The following is a 21,505-nucleotide window of genomic DNA, read 5'->3' as shown; positions in this document are numbered from 1 at the left end:
CTTGTGCACACTCCTGCCCTGCAGCTTCACCATCCCAATGAAGCAACACTGTACAGGAGGGGCCAGCACCTGGCCACAGGCCTGGCAGGGGTGGGCAGGATTGTGGGCAGAGCGAGAAGGGCTGTTTGTTTCAAGAATGCTTCTTTCTGCCTCTACAACCCCAAGGATTTACTTAGGGTGCTGGAGTCTAAAAAAAAATGAAAAAGATAGAATCCAACCTTCTTTGCCCCTCCTTCACAATCTGCTATCCAGAATGTTCCTTCAGGCAATAACAGGATGAGCAAAGTCAAAATCAGACTCTAATCAGCTTCATCCTGATTTCAAAAAAGCAGGAAAGAGAAGACGGGACTGAGGCACTGGGGGCCTTCCGTGGGTGGCTATCATGTCCCTCTATCTGGTAAACTGTTCGCACACATATGATGTCCTGGGGTTCTCACAGCAACCCAGTAAAGTTCTGAGACAACAGAGGAAGAAGCTGAGGTTTAGGCGCTACTAGCCCACCCATAAAGCGGAAAAACCAGCCCTCCTTGGGATTCACGGGTTCCACATCTCCAGGTTCCTCAGACAAGGATTTAACTAATAGTGGATGGAAAATATTTGGGGAAAATATTGTGGCTATACTTCATATGTACATATTCTTTTTTTCCTTTCATTAGTCCTTAAACCATGCAGCAAACAACGATTTGTATATCATTTACATTGCATCAGTTATTATAAGTAACTTAGAGGTGATTTAATGCATACTGGAGAATGCACATAGGTTACATGTAAATACCACACGATTTTATACAAAGGACTTGACCAACGAAGGATTTTTGTACCTGCAACTCATTCCAAAACCAAATCGCCATGGATACTAGGGAATGCTGCACTTGGTTAAAAGAGTAAGCACATCCCTCAGGACCACAGGACCTCTCTCCAGTCTGGCCTGGGGACCTCTTGGTTTGCCAGGCCATACATGGTATTTGTCTCCCACACTCACATCAGCATAGAACTCAACTAAGATCTCTCTCTTTCTCTTTCTCCCCTGTTTAAGCAGCTCTTGATGCTCCTCTTCCAAAGAGACTTTCAACTCGATGACAAATTTCCTTGGTCCTCGCCCTGTCTGATGATGAAGATCTTGAAGAGGACTCCCTCTCTCGGTCCCACCTCCCCCTTCCCTACACCCTGAATGCTTGACTGCCTGCTTCAGTGTTGGTTTATCCACGTGTCCTATTCATCCGTGTGTCCTGGATCACAAGACCTCCTCTGCCGATAAACAGAAGGGCAGCCCCAGGGAGGTGAGCCCAACTGCCAGAAAGATACACATGCCCCAGAAAACCCCACCACCCAGGAGAGAGGAAGGCTGCCTGATCCACTCATCATTTTAATTACATGCAAAACAAAAGAAGACATCTCTCTTGCCAGATGGAAGAGAAGAGGCAGATTTCTAATTACCCCCCTGCCTCTCCTGCTTATCCTCAGGAGAAACTCAGGGTGACTGATAATGTTAGGGACCCAGGAGAGTGCTCATAACTCAGGTTCTCCCAGGAAGGGAGTGCCCATACACCCACAGCCAGCTGCCTCCTGCTCTCCTCCCACCGTGTGGGGATTTCTCCTGTTCATCTAAGTTACATGTGAGTCTTACCATGAACAGAAAAAGAATGGATGAATTGAATGTTACTCATTTAACAGTGAAAATCTCCTGGCCAAGGACACAGCAAGAATCTATTGTTGGCAGAGAAGTTGCTCACTCTCGAATGACAAGCCTAGAAAAACCACATTCTTAACTGACCAGGCCCTGACACCAGTCCCTGAGGCCTGTAATGTGGTTTAGCACCGGATTCTGGAATTAGACGTGAGTTCAAATTCATACTTAACAGCTCTGTGACCTTGAGCAAGTTACTTCATTTTTCCAAACCGCAGCTCCTTCATCTATAAAAAGGTAACAATGATACCACCAGATTGTCAGGAGTCAAAGAAAAAGCAAGTAAGCGCTCAGTACATTTTAACCATGATTATATCATTTCCACAAAATCAAGTTACCTGCTTTAGCAAAGATTTCACTTCTATGCATCCTGATCTACTTTTTCTAATTTTTCCCATTTTGCTGGTGATATTTTTTTTAGATCTTTGGGTGTTTTTTATTTCTGTTAGACCAGTTAACTCTTTATTCAACAATATTTACTGAGTATTGTCAGGACCCAGGCAAATCATGATGTTATTTCAAAGATTAATCCAAGGTCCTTCTTGATCTCTAAAAACTTATAAGGAAGACAAAACTTGGGGATTAAATAAGTATCATAAAGTATGAAACAATAACTTACAAAAAGAGGAATATCTAGTCAGGACACATTGTCTCTGTATTTCAAAATGAATGTAGGTTTATAAACATGATGCTAATTTTTTTTATCAGCTAACAAGAAATGGTGAATATTCTCAGCTAGCCTACACTATGTCTGTGATAATTATTTTCTTTTTTTCACATTTTTATTGGTGCTTTATAATGAGATAATTATTTCTTGATTAGTCTGGTCTTGACACAAAAGCATTAGCCAGAAAAGGGATTCAGTATTTGTCATCATGCTTTAGGGAGACAAGAACTTCCTATTTGCATGACAGGTGTCCAGAAATAGTGCCTTCGGAACATATTGCTACTCTCACTGCCAATGAGTGCAGGTTTATTTGTATGGAGCAGACTGCATCTACTGAGTTAGGTTTTGAAAAATTCACTTTTTACCATTAGGGCATTTTCTCTTCAGCCCTTAAGGCTGGGGTAAAGAAAATGCTTACAGATATTTCAGAGCCTGAGACCCACTACTGAGACCCTCTGATCATCACAACATCACAACAGAAAAGAAACTGGCATATCATGAGTAAACCTAAGAGTTCAGTTTCCATCTGTCTTGTGACCATCACTATTTAGTAAATGTACCTGTGCCTTCTGCACTAAGCCACCGGCCACCCTTGATGGCCCAGGGGCACCCAAGTGCTGACATAGGGCAAGATTAAATTTTCCCATGAATCCATGACAAATTGGAAAAATCAGGATGACAGGGTAAGTTTCACAGAGCTACATATAATCAACTGTGTTTTCTATAGCATGTCCTTTTACATTTTGTTAAATTGTCCTTTAATTCAATGACCATAGCAGTTTTTATTTTTTTTTAGTTTGGCTATCTCTTATAGGTAAAATGAACATCTGGTAATTCTGTGCTAGTCTACCCTTTCTTTTTTTCAACATCTTCTCAAAATTCAGAAATTCAGACTCCTTCAGGAGGAAGACTTTCCTCAGTTCTAAGATCTCTCTTCCACTGTAAGGAGAGGACAATGAAATGCAGTTACCCAGAAAGCTTCAGGGAGCCAGTCTTCCTCTTCTGGTGATCAAAGGGGTCACAGAGGTTCCTAATCTAGTGTCAAATATTCTAAAGGCCTTGGAGATAGAGTGTTGACTCTCAAGTATACATGTGAGTCTATAACCACTCCCCTAACCTCAGTCACAGATTTCTTTTTTCTTTTTGGTACCAGGAATTTAACCTAGGGGTGCTTAACCACTGAGCCACATCCCCAGTCCTGTTTAATTTTTTTAAATTTGAGACAGGGGATCACTAAGTTGCTTAGGGTCTCACCAAGTTGCGAAGGCTAGCTCAAACTTGCGGTCCTCTTGCCTCAGACTCTAGGGCTGTTGGAATTACAGGTGTGCGCCGCCACGCCCAGTTCTCAGACAGATTTCTAATTGTCCAGGAACTATGTCATCTAGCTGTCTCATGGGCACTCAACACCATTTTGAATAATGAAAACTGCTCATTTTCCCTCTTATTTCCTGTATCTGTCTCAATAAATGGCACCACAACCACCAAACCACCCAGTCAAAAACTGAGAGCTCACCTTAGATTGGCTCTAATTAGTTAGGGACTCAGGTACTAAGTCATCACTTAATTAGGTGCTAAGTCATATCAGTCCTAGCCTCCTAGCTAGTTTATTTCCTCTCCATTTTCACCAGTCTTTCAATTCTCATTTTTCCGTTTACAATTGGCCTTACCTTCTTCTATTTGTTTATTCACTAAGTATTATTACCTATTATATGCCAAGTAAATGCTAGGATTTCTGTGAATTACAAAACAAAAATACACAACCCCTGTCTCAAGAAGCTCACTGTCAGGGGCTGGGGAGATAGCTCAGCTGGTAGAGTGCTTGCCTCGCAAGCACAAGGCCCTGAGTTTGATCCCCAGTACCGCAAAAAAAAAAAAAAAAAAAAAAACAAAGAAGCTCACTGTCCAATACATGAACAGAGACTTAGAAGAAAGAAAAAACATACAGTTTTGGAGGTGGAGCAATATGAAGAAATTATCATATCATATTTGGCTACCTTGGAGCCAGAGGGTACCTTCTGATCTGATTATACCTTCCAAGTCCTCTGATGGTTCCCAGTACCTGGGAGTCTCTATTGCACAGGCTTGCCTAGCATTTCAGTTCCTCACATAGGTTTCTCATTCCATCTTCTGCATCCCATCTTACCCGTGCATCCTAAGCTCCAGTCCTGCCACAGGACTACACCTGGACTCTGCCCCATTCTCCCTCTCCTGTCCAGCAGCTCCACACCAGCAGCTACCATGCTGTGAGCACCCACGTGTATGCAGCATTGCGCTGAAGTCATCTCATCTAATCCCTGTGATGACTCTATTGGGTCATGATACCCTCATTTACAAAAAAGAAAAAGGAGGCAGAAAAGGCCAAGATAACTAAGTCAAGCTCTCACACACAGAACAGAAAGTGACAGAGCCAGTATTGAACTCAGAGACGGTCAACTCCACATGACAGCTAGGTCAACTCTCCTTTCTGGTCCCCTTGATAAACTCTCAGATCAAATGTCATTTCCCTGACAAAGCCCTTCAGAGCCTGCCCAGTTAAGCAATGCTTTAGTGCTTCCCAGTGATGGACACTTCTCTAACGACCCTTATTATCTTGTGCCGCCATAATTTGCTTCCCTGTCTGTCTCCCCATCTGTCTCCCCCCAAGAACCCAGGAGCACCTGCTCACTGTAAGCATTTGCTGTTTGTCTCTAAAACCACCATGCACAGCTCTGTTGGTATAAAATCAGCATTTAATCAACATTTGTTGAGTGATGGATTAATAAATGCTCCCCAACCTCGTTTCTCAAGGTTGAGATAAAACTCTCAGGACACAATTTATCATGTATACATCTTAATAATCAATCAGGCCATCAGATGGCCCCACCTGAAAGTACCATCTTTAAGGGGAAAAAAAAAAAAAAAAAAAAAAAAAAAAACAGATAGCAGTATAGCAAAGCAATATTATAAGTCTCAAAATCCAGGTTCTCAGAAACAGAATCATATCTCCAAAGTCCTCCAAGGACTGGACAGAAGCTAATAGGGAGTGTTGTCACCAAGAGGGTGGCCATGCCTCCACCCAAAGTTATTTCATTCTGGGGTAACTTAACTGGATACATTGGGGCTCAGGGAAGGGCTGAGAACAATAGCTTGGAAATAAAAGGGGATGGGGGTGCATTTGCATGTATTTAGACATTTAATAAATAATACCCAAATTATGCAAATGACTTACTAGTGAGTCACAAAGCAACATTTAAGTTAACCCTGCAGCTGCTTTTACATTCACAGGAATCCAGTTCCTCAGCCATAATATACAAGTTTGCTTTGTGACTAGGCTGCAGGCTTTGTATCTGAATTATACACACAGGCTCTTATGGAAGCATCTTGGATCAGTTAAAAGTTCTTGAATTTTAAGTGTTAAGCTTTCCAAGGGGCTGTGAAAGTCATGAATTCACTTCCCAGAAAACCCACAGGGATAGACTGGATAAAAGTCTGCACACAAATGAAGGAGGCTAATGAACCTGACCCTACAGCCACCCAGGACCCTCAGTAGTGAACAGAACAACAAGGGAAATGCCTGAACTAATCCCCTTCCCAAGAGTTTGGAGGAGAGAAGGTTATAGAAGTGCCAGGGTTGAACAGCACCTGCTTCTGCAACCAATAAAGTTTTCTCTGTGGTCAAGGTCCTAAAGCCAAATGCTAAACTCAGGACCGACTCAGCTGCAAGATCCAATTCTTTACCTGATCTGCAATCTGGACTAAAGGCAGAAGGCCTGACAAAGAGAGGCTGGCTCTGTTTCTACCCCATATGCAAATGCAGACATAAACTCATCTCTCCAGAGTAACCACAGAAGAACTCCCTAATATCCCCCAAACCACACCTGGCTCAGGGCACTCACCACGCCACCCTCGAAGAGCCAGCAGGTTGACAAGCCACTTACAACTTCAAGAGTTAGTTTACTAGCAGGTCTACAAGGACCTAGTGTCACAGACACCCCAGGCAGCAGCAAATCCAACCAAATAGCAAACTGCTTGCGACAAATTGTTTTGGATCCAAAACACAGCCGCAGATGCCTGCTCCCATGGCTGCCTCTGCATGCTGCCAAGGGGACACAGCACCTTGTACCATCCCATGCGCAAAGCAGGTGGGTACTCAAATGTTCCTGAAAGAAGGGAAAAGAGAAAGAAAGAGGAGGGAGAAGTCCAGGGAGAACTATTATCATTTTATTTGCTCTCCCTGGTTCCTTTTTACAAGTAAGTGACAGATCTAAGGTGGTTAAAATAACAGATGAATGTAATTTTCCTCTTTGTGTAAACTAAGAGATGAAAGCCCAGAGAGGTTAAGTAAGTTGGATAGAATCACATAGCATGAGGGGTTGGGAGAAGGAGCTGAAAACCCAATTCTGTGATTCCCAGACACCGGACCTAACCACAATAACACATTATTGACTGTGGTACCCTTGCTGCTTGGGTCTCCTATTCACTCTCTCTTCCATACACAACACAGGATACCCAACCTGCTCCAGAAGTCTGAGCCTCGATGAGTTTTCCATCTCTGAGAGAAAGGAGACCCTGCCATTTGGCCAAAACACAAGATCCCCAGCAAGGACAAAAATGTTTTGGAAGGACTACAAATGTCCCCTGCACACAGGGACTGGGCAGGGGCTGTAGACTCAGCCTCCTTAGATGCCCCATCCACTCCCAAATGGCTCAAGTTCCTTGTTTGGAAAAATACCCAGAAAAACAAATTTCCAATTACAAGTAGGATCCAAGAGATGAGACAGCCGCCTCAGGCACGCCCTCTAGTGTGCCCACAGGGTTCACGCAGCGTAGCACCCAAGCACCATGCCCTGGAGGGGCACAGACCCGCCCTGCCATTGGGGCATGGGATGAGAGGTGGGAGGGGACGGCGGCAGCATCTGCCACTCAGACACCAACTCCTCACCAATCCCAAGGCCAACATCTGCTGCAGATAAGCGGCAGTCTGCCTCCAGGACTGTCCAGCCCACACCAACCCCACCCAGCCCTTACACAACAGGCAGAGGGAAAGAGGAGCAAAGCGAAGGTGAAAGGAAGTGCGGAGATGGCACAAATGGAGTCAGAAAGCGCTGTAGTGTGGGCACGAGCAGAGGAAGAGGACAAATGAAGGAGAGGGGAATCGGAAGCAGACAGGAGGGAGATAAACAGAAAATGTCAAAAAACTAAAGAAAAGGAGAGACACAGAAGTGAATCCAGACAAAGCTATAGATACGTCCGCCCCCTCCGCCCCCTCCGTCCACCCACTCGGTCGTCCAGACACACGCAGGTGGCCGGTGCTGTGCAGGAGCCGGCACCTCCTCCCCTCTCCGGAGGTCTTGGTGCGCACCACGTCATCGCCCTCCACTCTGACACAGCCCTGGATGCTCAGGAGTGGTGGGCTGAGGGAGAGGAGGGGAGAGAAAAGTGAACCAAAGGCAGAACTCGCCAAGCGAAGCCACTTACGCACAATGCGGCCGGCAGCATTTCCATCCTACCTTTGCTGTTGCCATGTCAGCCGGCTCCATGATCTCTGCTTGGCCTAAGGGGCAGTCGCATCATCCAGAGAGAAAAGGCAGAGTCACAAATGTCCACCCACAAAGAACAAACCACCCCTCTTGGAAGGTCTGGGGCAACAAGGGACCTACTTCCAACTCTCTAGCAGCCCCCTGGGACTTCCTCTGTTGGAGGTGGGGAAAGAGCCCTGGGGCCCCAGCAAACCAGAGGGCCTGCCTGTGTTCCCACAGATGCTCATGAGGCCAAGCCAGGGGGCATCTCCTCTCACCTGGCACTTGACCCCAGAAGGCACGTGTGGGCCTTGCCAGGCTCCCCCTGCTGGGGGAGAAGGCGCAGAGGTGGTGGGGCCCTGCCCTCCTGTCACTGACAGTTGGTACCCACAGGTCAGAAAGAGGGGCACGCGTGTGAGCCGAGGCCAGCTGGCGGGTGCTGAGCAAGTGCTGGGGTAGCAGGAAGGGAGAGGGCTCAGGGCTGGTGGGGGCAGGTGTGAGGACCTCAAGAAGGTGCAGGCACTCAGATGGAAGCAGGAAGATGCTGTGCAGGGAGATGCCGGAGCCACGAAGCCGGAGCCCAGCACGGCAAGGTGGAGAAGGCAGAGGGAGAGGAATCCGCCCGCTGGAGCCACTCACCTGGCAATAACATTCAGACTGACTGAGGCCTACACAGAAGCCGGAGCGGGCGGCTCACACCCCCCACTCCACTCCCAGAGACTCCCAGCCTCTGTCTAAAGGTACATGAGAGCAGCCGGCAGCCTGGCTGAATCTGCAGAGGCCCCTGGCTCCGGTGGAGCAGCCTGATTGGAGGAGCAGGATGACTTCATCCAGCCCCATTCATCACTCTAGGTTTCCTGCCCAGCAGGGACAGGCCGCTCTGCTAGCAGCGACTATAGCTTCCTCTCAGGCTGGCTTCTCTCCAGCAGCCCGGGGCAGGCCGTGTCTGTCAGGAGCAGCCTGGGGAAGGGGCCCGGAGCACCCCCAGCCCCAGGACCTCCAGGGAAGAGAAGAACGGGATTTTCTCACATAGCTGACAAAGTGCGAGGATTCTGCTGACAACAGGGTACACATATTCACTGTGCGTTTGCCCATGCCAGAGCCAGCATCCATACAAGACAGCAATGCTCCTAGGGACTAGCCAGGAAGCAAGCACTACCTTCCTGCCAAAAGACGATGGTTAGAGTTGCTTCTCCCAATCAGGGAGCATAACCTATGGGAAACCAGACCCCTGAGCCCAACCCCCCCCCCCCCCCCCCCCCGGGCCTTATCCCACCAGCAGCTCTGCTCTACTAGGTCCTCCGACGGTTCTCATCTGAGCTGGTGGTAAGGACATCGACTCTCTCATGCCTGAGGTCTCAGACCCTCAAAAGGTTACAGGTGGAGGAGAACTTACGGCGACACTTCCATTTTACAGACAAAGAAACTGAGGCCCAGAAAACAAGCCAGAGAGTCAAGACAAGAGCTCATTTCCACATAGACTCTTACCTCAAAAATGGTGAGATCCTGAGAGAAATGATCCCTCCTCATTTCCCTGCTCCCTTCCTCCCCCACCCTGACTCCCAGTGCAAGCCATGGGCCACAGAATACTCTAGCAAGACAAGGGGCAGAGAGATGAAAATACAAGAGGATGAGAAGGAAGGCATTGCTCCTGCATCCCGCCTCCACCGCCCCCACTCTGTCTTATTCCCCGCCTCCTGCCCCAGCCCAGTGTCCTAGCTACACCACAAGCTCATGGGAGACCCAATGGCCAGGAAAGATTTGTCCGGGAGAATGATAATGCCAGAACACTGCCACCTTACACAGGTGCCAGGGTCTGTCCAACCACAGGAGCTCCATAATCTACAATGCCATTTCCAAAGTCACCATCACCTGGGAGACCCTGGGAGATGCCTACAGTTTTCCCCAAATTAAAGATAATTCAACTGGGCATAGTAGTGCACACCTACAGTCCCAGTGATTTGGGAGGTTGAGACAGGAGGATCAATAGCTCAAGGCCATCCTGAGCTTTTGACCCTGTCTCAAAGTAAAAAATAAAGAGGTCTGGTAATGTAACTCAGTACCGCAAAATTAATTAATCAATTAATTTAAAATGAAGATTATTAAATTGAGGTTCGGAGACTTAAAGTGACTTGCCTAAGGTCACAGAGTGAGCCGAGGCGAGTTCTCAGACTCAACCCCATATTCACTGACTCCAACCCTCTCTCTGCTAAACCTCATAATCCCCAGCTTCTAACCGCTCTGGCTCCCAATTCCTGCCCCCTATTATTATAGACTCGGAGAATATAATACATCAATTAATTTGGGGTTTCCCTTTGAAACCTTCTTTTCTTTTGAAGATGGCAAAAACAGAAAGAGAGAGAGAGAGAGAGAGAGAGAGAGATAGAATGCATTATCAGCCAGAAGGGGAAAAAAAGTCCTGTGCATATCCAGAGGTTAGTGTATGGCTTGAAAATAATCTCCTGGATACAGAGAAAATTGCTTTTAGATTAAAAAGAATCAATTAAAAAAAATAAAAATCAATGATTTACCGATGTTCACTTTCAGAAGAAAAGTAAACCAAGAAGCCTTATCAAATTTTAATTTGACTATTTAGACAAAAATTAAGGGACAAGGAGAAGGAATGTATCAAGGGTTCCCTGGAGGCACGACTCATTCCAGTCATCATAAACATGAATCGTCACCTCCCCTTTCCTGTTCCATCCTATTCAAATACAAAAGGATGCAGATGGGAGTACAGGTTGATTCTCCCTTCTCTAAAATGTTTGGGATGGGAAATGTTTCATTCAAAATTTTTTAGGGTTGGAGTATTTGCATAGGCTTTACCAGTTGAATCTCCCTAACGAAAAAATCCAAAATCCAGAATGCTCCAAAAATCTGAAATACTATAAAGTGTTCACATTTGAGAGGCATTTTGGATTTCAGACGTTCAGATTAGAGATGCTCAATCAGAAGTAGAATTTAGGCCAATAGATGGCCTCCTGTGACTAGCTGCCTGGTTTTATAAACCTAGACTATGATCATGGATACAATTAACTCGAAAAGGATAAGAGGCTTTACTGGCCCTGCAGGACAAGTAATCCACTAGACACTCTCAAAAAACCATCAGGGTGGGAGCTGCCTCTCCACCCGTGCCATCTCCCTGGCTCAGAAACCTGTGAAGCTCCTTCTGGCTACTGCTGTGGCCTGTTCCTGGGCAAACTTGCCAACAGATGGAGAGCAGAAGGCTAGTACCCAAGAAGAAGAATGTTCTATTCATCAAAACCACAGAGAAATCAGACCCACATTAATGGGAGTCCACTCGGTTTCCCCAGTGACAACATTTTCCTCCTTATTTATTTATTTATGGGAGCAGGATTGAACCCTGGGGTGCCTAACCACTCTGCCACATCCCCAGACCTTTTTTTACATTTATATTTAGAAGCAGGGTCTGGCTGAGTTGCTTAAGGCCTCACTAAGTTGCTGGGGCTGGCTTTGAACTCATGATCCTCCTGCCTCACCTCCTGAATCACTGGGATTTCCGGTATGTGCCACTCGGCTTGGCACCTCCTCAGTTAAAGGACTATCTCACAGCCCAAGGTGGTGGACACAGAATAGGCAGTGCTCAGGAGAGCTGCTAAGCCAGAAACACCTGCACGTATTTCACAAAGCATTTTTTAGGTCTTAAACTCAAAGCAGCAGGGAGGGCGCTGTTTGTGAAAGAATGAACAACCAAGAAGATGGGGCATGGTGGGAAGGAGGGGATAATATCAGGCTTCAACAAGAAGGGGGAGAAGGAATATATCCCAGAGTCCAAAGAAAACTGCAGGAAAGAAGGAAAGAAAAAAAAAAAAGCACACTGAAAGGGCAAAATTAAAAAACAAAAAAACAAAACTGATGCAGGGTGTCTAATCAAGAAGTCATTAAATCCACACCTCTGCTACTTCCCAGAAAGGACTTGATCTAAGTAATACCTCATAAGATAAACAGCTCCTCTCTCCTATGCCTTTGTCTTTTGAATTAGAAACCTGAAGCTCCCTCTTCTCCAACTTAAACTCATTTCACTTTGCCTAATATTTAGTGGAAAAAAAGAAAAAGAAGAAACACCTCTTTATAATATCCTCTCTCCAGGGTAATTACTTAAAGTAATTACTGTAACTTAGGTATTACTTTCTAACTCCTTAACTGCTGTGCTTAGGCACTAAGTTAAGGAAGAGGTGGTGGGGGGGACCCCAGATGCTTTTGAAAAGAGACTAAAGTAAGTTTTTGCAGCTCAGCAGAATGAAAGGAGATAAGTACGGGTACTCAGGTTCCCCAGGCCAGCTCCAGGCTGAACAGTGCACCTGCTGCTTTAGGAAGAGCCTGCTGCAGCCGCCTCTTGGGAGGTGGGGCAGCAAGGAGGCCTAGAGAGGTTGTTTCAAACCCTGGTCAGATAAACATTCCTGCACTGCATTCTGGGACTTGTAGTTCTTTGAGCAGCAGGCAGAGTACAGCCATGCTTGCATTGCCTACAGAGTACAGCTTGATCTCTGCCTGTCCTGAGATTACAAATATGAATCAGACGACTTTGCCAAAAAGGTGAAATCCATTCTCTCTGTAAACTGTAAACTGAAAAGAAGGCAATGAAACAGGGAGAGACTCACATAAGTACAGGGAACTTGAAAGGGAGACCTTGAGAGGTCACTTATAGATGCTCTGTGTTTATAGATGACAGGTTTTCTGGAGAGCAGAAGAGAGGGGAAAGAAGAGGTGGGAAGAAGGAGAGGGAGAATGAATAAGAAAGCAGTATGTGTTTGCCTGTGTGTGAGACCCAGGAGTGCATGTGTCTGCATGCATGACTTCTTTGATTTGTTAACCATCAATCTTTCGAGAGGAAGTTGAGCATGAGGAAGAACTTAGCCTTGAATTCTGACTCAACCACTCACATCTGTGTGACCTGGGGCGAGTTAGTTGGCCTTTCCGTGCCCCCGCTTCCTATAAAGACAGGAATAATATTATTCAACCCAAAGACTGTTATGAAGACTGAGATGACATCTGAAAGGACTTAGGACGATGTCTTGCACACTGTACAAATGCTACGCAAGTGTTAGGTGTGTGTTTGCTTTTTATTCAGAACTGAATTGCCTGCCTTTCCCTCATCTGCAGGACCTCTCAACCAGGGTATGACATTAAGTCTTTCTCAGAGTTGATGATGGATGGTAGAGAGAGATGAACAGTTGATAAACCCAACTGCTGTTTGAGATGAATAAAGACATCAAAACAGAGGGGCGGGGTGGGGGTCCTAGCACAGTGATAGAATGCTTGCCTAGCATGAGAGGCACTGGGTTCAATTCTCAGCACCACATATAAATAAATAAAATAAAGGTCCATTGACAACTAAAAATATATTTAAAAAAAAGAGGGACGAAATAGTCACTAGAATAAGGAAAGACAACAGGAAGCGTTTTGGGGGAATATGCTGGATACTGGACATTAAGGAGGGCAAGGGGTGGGGTCGGGAGAAAGGTCATTGCAAACGAGTCCACGAGAAAAAACAGAAGAGAAAGAGAATCTGGGCAACTGATCACGTTGGAAGTGGAAGGTAAAGGAGGCTGAGCAATTGAAAAGTCAAAGGGGAATGTCCTTGAGAGGAGTTGATTGAAACATTAAAGAGAAGTTGCCCAGCATGAGGGAAGCCAGAGAGGTAGGAGCTAAGTCTGCAAAGTTCAAGTGCAAACTGGTCTTGCAAAACTGATCTGCTCTCCGAAGAATGGGCAGGGAGGGCTTGGGGTGCAGGAATTTCTGAAGCAATCAAGACAAGGTTGGTGGGGCCCGTGGGGGGAGTAAAGATCAGGTTTTAAGTAGAAGAAAGGAAGACAGCCATGTCTTAGAGGCTCCAGGACTGCAGTATGGTTCTGTCAGCTATGAGAGAGGTGGCCGAGAAGAGGGGAGGGCTACCAGAGAGCAGGTCATGCTGACTGGGTAAAGGGGGAGCACTAGGCTGTCAGCCTCCCAGGGCAGCTTGCTCAGGGAGGCTCCGAGCTCCAGCAAGACTTGGGGCCTTTGCTGATATCACTGCTGTGCTACACCTAAGTTCCTCGAAGTAAAACAACAAAATCAGCAAAAGGGAGATCCATCTTCCATAACTGCCAGCAATTCCTGAGACTCACAGAGGCAACAAGAGTCTAAGTGATATTACCTTGACCTTACCCTCTAGAATTGGAGTGTAGCATAGTGGTTAAAATCTAAAGTCAAATTGCCTGGTTCAAATTCTAGTCCATCATTTAAAATAACTGTGTGATCTTATATAAATTGCAAAACTTCTCTAATCCTCGGTTTTCTCATCTATAAAACGAATGTCAAAATATAGGCTGCATATTCCTTATACAAAATGCTTGGAAAAAAACCATTTTGGATTTTGGGTTTTTTAAATATTTGCACATACATAATAAGATACCTTGGTGATGGGACCCAAGTTTAAACAGAAAATTCATTTGTGTTTCATATTCTTATAAACATAGCCAGAGTATAATTTTATACAGAATTTTTAGTGCATCAGCATTTTGACTTTGACCCATCATATGAGGTCAAGTATGGGATTTTCCACGTGGTTCATCATGTTGGCACTCAAACAGTTTCAAATTTTGAAGCATTTTGGATTTTAGGGATTCAGGTTAGCACTGCTCAATCTCTAACACTATGTCATAGAAAAATGGTGAAATTTAAATGAGAGCACAGCAACTGACACTTAGTACACACATTCATTAAATGTTGACTAAACTAATGTCTTTATAATTACTCTGAAGGGTGCCTAGGGGATTGGAACAATGGGTGCCACTTGAGTCCCCCAATTCTCCAAGCTATCTGCACTTGGTGCCTGTGCAAAGCTAGCACTAGTTATGCAACTCCTTGCCTTACCTACCATCTCCAGGCACAATCACACCACCTCCAGCCTGCAGCTGGTCCCTGCACTGTGTGTTCAAATGAGAGTTGCGCAAATGCTTCAAAAAGGGAAGAGATCATAAATGCATAAGGCAGTTGGCAATGGTTGCCCTGGAGGTTTACTCCTATGCCTGTACTAATGTTCACAGCAGGGCTATAGAGAACTTCAGAGCCTAGCACGTGTGGGTTCCAGGTGAGAGTTTATGGAAAGTCACAAGATTAGCTGAGCGGGAGTAATCAGGAAGGGAAAAGAATGAAGGGCTCAATAACATTGCGAGAGCCTTCTTTAGGGTACAGGGGAAATGGGAGACGCACATGTTTCTATTGTTCCACCAAACCACTCCCCTGCAGCCTGGGGAAGGAGGTGTTGGGAGAAGAGTTAGGCTGGAAGATGTGGGGGTTGTCAGAATGCCAGATTATCACTAGGCCCAGGCAACTTGGAGACCCTCTAATGATTACTGCTGAGGCTAAGAGAAAAGTAGCATAAGGTAGACAGACTGTGGTCACAGATCCCCGACTGCAGAAAGAACCAGGCTTGGGACTCCTATTAGAGAAGGTTTGGTAAGTTGCCAGGAGTGCTGGTGATCCCAGTGAAGAAAGAAGAAAAGAAGGGCTCAGACAAATGCCCATCAGAGCTTCAGTTGGTACCTGCAGAGAGGTAAGAGCCACAATAGTTCTGTTCTGCCACACAGACATGATGGTAAAACTGAAAGCAAGCATCCAAAAGAGATGTTGTGGAACCAGAGAGACACAGGAACTTCCTACGAACAACCTGTTGGTTAAAATCCTGAGGCACTTCTCAAAATCAACGGGGTACAGAAAATGTCCTTTTAAAAGACCATTCAGAATCATTCGCTCCTTGTCAATCGCTTTCTTGTTTGGTCTGGTTCTGCAGCTTTCTAAGGGATAATCTTCATTAATAGACTTGCTTACACATCTCCACATCTGAAGTTCAAATCCCAGATTCACCACACTCAAGGAAAAGCAAGTTCTGTACTGATGCCAAGTGTCCTAAGAGTCACCTCTCCCTTCTTTTTTTTTGCGGTGCTGGGGATTGAACCCAGGGCCTTGTGCTTGCAAGGCAAGCACTCTACCAACTGAGCTATATCCCCAGCCCCACCTCTCCCTTCTTTGAGGGAAAGTCATACTGCCTCTAGGAAGAACCTGAGCTGGAGTTGAGCCACAGCTCTGTGACAGTGGACAATCTGACCCTCATTTTGAAAATGAGTATCATAATAATTTCCTTTGTAAGATTGCTACTGTGATTAAATAATGTCGCATATGGAAAGCATGGTGCTGAGCACATGACCCTTGAAATAGCAGCTACTGTTGTTATTAACAACAAATACCTCGGACCTTAAATATCGTTCCCATAACTAAGCGTGCAGACATTCTGCAGTCTTGGAAGTACTGTTTGTGTGAGGGCATCGGTGAGGGTTCCCTATAATTATCAGTTTGCTTGCAAGTTAATTTCCTTAACAAATTCCTCATTATGGAAGTTGTTCACAGAGAAGCAGAGTCACTGAATGGAGGTATCAAGGAAGAAATTAACGGATTAAGAGGGAGCACAGAACATTTGACCCCTGCAATTCCTGCTATAGATATGTGGTCTATACCCTTATTCACAAGGACAGCTCTCAGTCAGATGAGAATCCACCTGCCATTTAAAATGCCCAGAAAAGGCACAGGTAATAGATTTGTGTTACTTCTAGAGGGATAAAAGTCTAGCAGGTGAAACCATTCCCTTCAGCATATGTGCCATGAAGTTTCAAAAGTCAGCCAATAAACTAGGTAATTTTAAAAGTCCATCTGTGAATTCAATTTATTAACTCACCCATTATGGTCATATAAAGGATGGCACACAAAGGAGCTTTTGTGTTTGTGCACATGTGTGGGCGGTGGGTGGCAAGGGGATGTTCTCACAAAAATCCTTTACCCTCTCGGCCCCTTGTCCCAGCCACCATTCTGAACCAGGATTGCAATGGGCTTCTGTCCAGTTCATTGAGGAAATTTCACCTTCAGACTGAGGAGAAGTGGCAAAGAGAGAAGCAGAAAGCCCAAAAGAGAGAAATAGAAAGCCCAGCAGTTAAATGCTTATGACTAACATGGCTGAAGATAAGAAGTAACCTGGAAAGCTGGTGACAGGTAAGAGAGAATGGTTATATCCATTACACTCCCTTACCCCAACCACATTCTCCTTGCTGCAGGCTATACACAAGACAGATAAGGAAAAACAGAAGCTGTATGCCCAACCTAGCTGAAAAAAGGCCCTTTCCTATCCTTGCCCTGTTAAGTTATATGCTCAATGTTACGAAGTGAGATCACAGGAGGCTTCAGCCTAAAGGCCTGTTTCTCAAATCTTAGTCGACTTGCATCAGAAGCATGTGGGATAGGTGTGAACTCCAAATCCCTAGACCTACCCAAGTCTACATGAGACCCAGAAGGCTGCATATTGGATAAGGTCTGCCTGCGATTCTCAAACACATTGGAAGGCCGAGTACCGCCACCTTAGGACTAATCTCCCAAGCAGGTTGCTCATTATTGAGGGGACATGAACACTCACTCATGGCCATGCATTAAAAATGTATCACTTACATTTTATTTATATTTATTTTTTTTTCTTCCTACTTCATCCAATCTTATACAAAATATTTACTATATACACACTACATATATACATATAGATACCTATATATATGTGCGTATATAAATGGCACATACTGGATAGGGCTTTGCGACCAAGCTGCAGCATCATCTTCTGGTACAACAACTTCAATACCTAGGTCAGTGAGCAAGGACTAATATCCGCTAAGAGCTGCTTTGAGCTATTACTGATCAGTGAGTGGCTAAGAAGAGAATTCAGGGGTTCCGTCCCCTGATTTCATCTCAGTCTTAGAGTAAGAACACAGCCCAGAGGGGGAAGCCTGAGTTGGATTTGCTGCCTTGAGTACCCAGTTTACCACCCACTCACACTCCTTCTTCACCATGGCTGGTAGGAAGATGGGATTTCTCCCAGCAGGAAGGAGGAAAGCTGGAGAATGAAATTTACCATCCACCCTGCCAGTTGTCCAAACCTAAATCCCAACTGTGGCGTCAGCAGAGAGTAGTTTTCTGAGCTATAATTAACAACCCCCTTTCTCAGGCAGAAAAGAAGAAATGCTGGGGTAGGAGAAACACAGAGCAGGTGATGGTTACACCTGCAGACAGTTCTGCTGACAGCAACAGAAGCAGCCAGGACTGCAGAGAGGAGCTGGGAACACGGGAGGGAGGGGAGGACAGGAGCACCCACGTGCTTCTCTGCCCTGCCTCAAAAGTCAGAGCTTAGGCCAAAGAAAAGGTTTTGCTCTCTATTATTCAAAAGCTGTACGTGCTGTTTTAAACAAGACCATGTGTTCCCTAAGCATGTGGATGAAAAAGGGGAACACGTGACAGGTGGTCACAAATCAAATCACCTCCATGGCCATGCAAAGTCCAAAGATTAATAGATGCATAAGGACTAACCTTTAGTCCTCCACCTGGGCCATCCACAGAATCCCATGATCATAGAGTGTCAGAGTTTGCAAAATGCCTTAGATGGTTGTTCACTGATTCATTGACTCATTCAACAAATATTTATTTGAGTACCTGTTATGCGCCAGGTACTGTGCTAAGCACCGAGCAGACACTAAATAAAACAAACCAACCCCTGCTCTCATGAAATTTAAGGACTACTAAATTAAACAATGATCAAGTCAGCAAAAAAATACAATTGCAACATGTGATTAGTGCTAAGATAAAAATGTACCAGGATAGTGATATAAGTGAGGAAGAGAAACCCTCCTGGGACCTTTTACCTATGGGTGGTAAGAGGCAGCCTGAGACAATGTCCACTCTGAAATGAGGAAACTCAGGCTGCAGAGATTTGGCTGGGAATCACTAACACAGGAGACAGAACTCAGGTCTCCTCTCCACCTCACTCTCTGAACTATGCCATAATGCTATTCTTCCTGGGGCTTGAAGAACAAAGACCTCTGGAGTCCCTTTTGGAGTTATTTACCAAGGGTCACGACTACTGCAGTATTTGATCAAAATGAGCCTCTGCTGAGATGGAGCTGAGCAGCCCCAGACCCACGCTCCATGCAGCATCCCTCTTGCCTTCAGGGGATGGGAAAGCTCATCCACAAGCCCACTCCTCTGGGCTCCTCTCCCGCTCCAAAGGCAGATGTCACTCACCAGAAGAGCAAGAACCAGAGTTTATGTGATTGGCTTCCCCTGGCAACTTAGAAGGCAAATGACACTACTGGGCTTGTTTGTGGCCCACCTTAACTAGGTTCTTAGACCTCTCAGTTCTATCTCAAAACACCTTCCGGGTGCCTAACGGGCTTACCCCAAGTCTACCATTTGCTGCCAATAATAAAAGCTAGAGTTTATTGAGCACTTACCATGTGCCAGTCACAGTGTAGGTGCTTTTCCTACTTTATCTCTTTTTGATCACCATAACTTTTACAAAGTAGGTGTTATTATCTCCATTTTTCAGAAAGGAAATAGATACTGAGAGGATAAAATGATTTTGCAGAAACACCATAACTAGTAAGTGGGAAAGAAAGAATTTAAATTCGGGTTTTTCAGTCATCAAAGAATTCCTGATTTCCACACCAGTACCTTATCACAGGATCAGAGAATCTCCTTGTCTGCCATTGTGTTGAGTTCCACCGTGTGTGAGGCACAGACCTGCAGCCAGTACCTGAAATGTCATCTAAGCAGAGAAGGTACTTAGTTTCTGCTCAGGACCCTTAGAACTTCTGCCCCGAGATTTCCTGGGGAGAGAACGCTGGTCAATTGATGGCTACAGGATCCTGGGCATCTATGCCTGTGCCTCTTGTGTGTGCATGACAGAGTAGAGGCAAAGAATCAGATCAAGCCACCTTCTGCCTCCAGCCCTGACCGGCCTTTGAAATTCACATAGCCTCTTACTACCTTTCTTCTTCCTTTTCCCTTCTCTTCATTTGTCCATCTTTCCTTTGTCTTTCTGCTGCTTCTCTTCACATACACCCCGCCCAAAACAAACAAACAAAAACCTTCCCATAAGTTTGCATGTCCCTCTCTCTCAAATGTCTGCCAGCTTCAGATTTAACTCTGGTCCCAGGGGCTAGAACCTGTTCCTCCTCCAGGAACCCTCCCCTCTCTGCTTGTCACCAAGGCCAAGGAACAGCACATATAGCAAGAAGCCACAGCAGTACAATTCTGCCAGGTATCGGGGCCACCTTAGGACAAAGTGTCCCATACCCAGCTTATGCTCACCTCTCCACAGCAGCCTGTTCCAAGTTCCAAGAAAAAGGGAATTTAAGAGGTGACTGCACCAACTCAACAATCCTAAAGACTCCATTCTTAGTCCCCTATTAATGGAAAGAATATCCATGCTCCCAAAGACCCATTCCAGGTAGAAGACACCATTCACTATAGCACTGTTTTCTGGGGTCCAAGTTCTCTACTGAAGTCATTTACCATGAAAGAAGAGGAAGGACCCAGTGAACTAAGTCACCTTCTAGAAGGGCACACAGCCTCACACAGTCTAAATCTCCCAATCAATAGTCCATCCAACTTCCCCTCAACCTTTCCCTTCAGTCTCCCTCTTAGGCACCTGTCACTTAGCAGAGATCGACAATACCTCCAAACAAGGAAGCCAAGCCCCAAATACTCTTGCCTCGGTGAAGAGCCCCAGGCCATCCCCATTCTAATCTCCAGGACCCTCTGCCACCTACTTGACTCGCAGAAAGGTCAGCTTCTTCCTCAGGGAGGAGACGTGGTAGTGACAAGCCTGCTTGACGGCTGTGCTGCACGAGACGGTCTCGGAGTGCAGATTCTGCACCATGTTGGGCTCAAGGGAGGGCCGGCAACATGGCACCAGGGACCTCAAGGGCTGGGGGCTCACTCTGGAGTTGCATGGACTCACTGTCTCTGAAGCTTTTCCAGCTGTGCTCAGTTGGCTCCTGCACATGAGCTCTCCCTGCCCTGCCGTCCCATACGAAATGTGGGCAGGTGGAGGGTCCCAAGTGGGAGAGCCTGGTGCTCCGTGCTACCAGGATCCCCTCTGCCTTGGATCTGAGTCACAGTTCCAAGCAGATCCCTTCTCCATCTTTCCACATCTGGCAGCGCTCTGGGCACTTGGCAAGCTTCTGCTCTTCCTCTATCCACAGACAGGGAGGATGGAGCTGTACCCGCATGTGATGTCAGCTGCTGGAGCTGGAGGAGGGGGGAATAGCAGGCACTGCTCCCAGCGGGTTTGCTACTTGGCTTCTTCCTCATGATGAGGGAGGGCTCACCTGAGTGAACGTGGGGCCACCGGGAATTCAGTGGTCAGGCAGGTTGATGGAGCTAGAGTGCTCTCGAAATATGCTATTTGGGACCATTTCTGGGCTAGAACAGGTAGAATTGAGAACACATCTGTCTGCCTATACTAGGAAGCCATGTATTCCAGTGGCCAGACCTGAGTTGGAGGACCTGAGGTGGCAGGCTCATGCCCGACTTCGGCTCCTGAGCTCGCTCTGACCTCAGGCACCACTACTGTGGATCCTCCATTTGTCCATTCAAAAGTCCCACACCCAATTGCTTCCTCTGTGCCAGATACAAGGGCAATACTTTCTTTCCTCAGGGTCTTCTCAGCTACAGGGGAAACAGGTGAGGAAATCAAAGAGCTACATGGCATGGTGACAGCCACAACCAAATTAACCCCAGCCTACCACCATTCCCATTAAATACGGCATGCCATTCCAC

The 21,505-nt window shown here is 46.0% G+C and overlaps 1 protein-coding gene across 15 annotated transcripts in view; it reads right to left on the bottom strand.

The window, feature by feature from the left end:
* Gramd1b (GRAM domain containing 1B) overlaps positions 1-21,505 on the bottom strand; it is a 237,336-nt gene that overhangs the window by 94,364 nt on the left and 121,467 nt on the right. The window contains exons 1-2 of one of the 15 annotated variants that reach the window (XM_047515690.1): positions 8,492-8,569; positions 7,844-7,887 (exon numbers count right to left, since the gene is read on the bottom strand). The exons of 13 other annotated variants lie outside the window; for them this stretch is intronic. The gene's annotated coding sequence lies outside the window, so the exon portion shown is untranslated. Of the gene's footprint in view, positions 1-7,843; positions 7,888-8,491; positions 8,570-21,505 lie in introns of those variants that run through there. One more of the 15 variants, XM_047515693.1, reaches the window with a different exon arrangement.

Source organism: Sciurus carolinensis, chromosome 11 (assembly GCF_902686445.1).
Source record: "Sciurus carolinensis chromosome 11, mSciCar1.2, whole genome shotgun sequence".
Lineage (NCBI taxonomy): Eukaryota > Metazoa > Chordata > Mammalia > Rodentia > Sciuridae > Sciurus > Sciurus carolinensis.
This window is presented reverse-complemented; position numbering and strand designations above follow the sequence as displayed.